The 1,936-nt window shown below is 45.9% G+C and overlaps 1 pseudogene; it reads right to left on the reverse strand.

Annotated features, from left to right (window-relative positions):
• Positions 1–838: 838 nt before the first annotated feature.
• Positions 839–1,498, reverse strand: LOC129075982 (60S ribosomal protein L10a-like; annotated as a pseudogene).
• Positions 1,499–1,936: the final 438 nt, after the last annotated feature.

A 1,936-nucleotide genomic window follows, 5' to 3' on the forward strand; every position in this document is an offset into this window, starting at 1 on the left:
GCCCATTTCTGTGGCAGAGGTGTGGGGGATCTCCAGAAAGGGCATGGGTCCTCTTTAGGCATCTTGATTTTCACAGGGTAACAACCTTGTCATCTTTTTCTCAGCTGCTTGTCTCATCTTATGGAACTCCTCATGGTCAACTCTCAAAGCAGGGTCTTGGGGCCACCAGCCCGCGGATTGCCCTGGGATTCTGAATTCTAGCCTGAATCAGGCCAAATCACAGGGATCACGTCGTGCTGGCCTTCAATGGAATTACACTTTCTTGGAGGCTGTGCTCCTTGGGATATTAAACAGCTGTGCATCGGTCACTGTTGAATTTATAGCTCACTAGCAAGGCTTCTTCTTTCCATTTCACATAAAACTTTTTTTTTCTCCTACTCCAGCTTTGTTGTGTAACAGTGTCAATAGCAGAAACCAGGGAATTTTGCTTTACGGACTCTTCACCTGCTGATTGGGACATGCCTGTGACTGGCAGTTTACAAGGAGCAGGTTTGTGACGATGGCATGTTCATGGAGCTATGGCCCATCACTTTCTCCTCAAAGATCTTCTCTCTTGGGTGTTGCTTCATTTCCTAAATAGTCCCTCTCACAACCCTCTTCCTGGATTGCTTCCACAGTCCCCATTGCCCCTGCTGCCACCCTCTCCCACAGGACAACAATCTTTCACTTAGGATAACAGAATCCTGGCCTGAGGTCCTTCTTTCTCAGGTTTCCCCTAGATCCTAACAATCTCTTCATCTGCCCTAGCTCCTACTGATTTATCAGGTCAGGGGAGGGGAAGGACGTGGTAGATGCTCCAACTCCATTTGAAGTTTCTAAAGTCAAACACACTTCCCCATTAATTTTTTTGGTAGTGGTATGGTTTAGTAACCTGTGCCTTAGTATAGGAGCTGGGCTTGATGTACAAAGCCTAGACATTCTGCCAGTTCTTTTGAGGAATGACACCAAGAAATTGGCAGCTAAGTGGATGTTGTATACAATCTCATCATCTGTCATCTTCACGTGACCAACAGCCAGCGCTAGACACAGCACCTTCTTCATGTGGAACTTGACCGTGGATTGCACTTCATTGACTTTGGCCACCATGTTCTCATTGTGGGTCAGCAAGGAAGGGAACCTGCCAGCCTTATCTGAGCCAGGGCCCAGCATTTACGGGATCTGCCTGATTGCCAAAAAGGCATCATACTTCTTGGCTAGCTTCTTGACCAGTTTCTTACTCTTGCTGAGTTTCTTCAGCACCTTGATGTCTGCAAGGGGGATATCCACAGCCTTGGCCTCATCACAGTGCTGCTGGTCCCCAGAACACACATGGAGAACTTGGGGCAGGGAGTGAGTTTAAGCCTGACGGTGCCCGGGAAGCACTTGTCCTGAGGGCCACAGTTCTTCAAGCTGTTCGGCAACTCCACCTTCTCCATAAACTTCCTGCATATGTGCTGGTTCCCTGCAGGACTTCCCACACCGCCTTGTAGAGGGTGTCACAGGAGACTTTGATGCTCATGATTCCTCAGGCTGCAGAAAACAGCAAAGAGCTCACCATCACTCTTAAGTGTTTGTCACATATAGATGTGATGATACGGCTTCAATATTCACTTCCAGTTGACCTGAACCAAGACCAGTTCAGTCTAGGCTCCCTTCCAGTCCAAGATAAAGGTTAAAAACTCATATTTTTTCTGCCCCAAATTTCAGCTCTATATCTCTTGAAACTTGAGCCATTTCTCCAAGGAAACCTCCACAGGAAAAGTTATAAAACTTTATTAAGAGATATAAAAGAGATCCCAAGTAGATGATAGACATATCATGTTCATGGGAAAAAAGATAATATAAACTTGCCAATTCCCAACTTGAATAGTTTCAAAGCAGTTGATTCAAAATCATGGAACTTGCTAAGCAGATCTTGCAATTTACATGGAAGAATAAAAGGCCCAAAATAGCCAAG

This window comes from Pteronotus mesoamericanus, unplaced genomic scaffold, assembly GCF_021234165.1.
Source record: "Pteronotus mesoamericanus isolate MK-2021 breed Mesoamerican mustached bat unplaced genomic scaffold, CSHL_Meso_final contig_56, whole genome shotgun sequence".
NCBI lineage: Eukaryota > Metazoa > Chordata > Mammalia > Chiroptera > Mormoopidae > Pteronotus > Pteronotus mesoamericanus.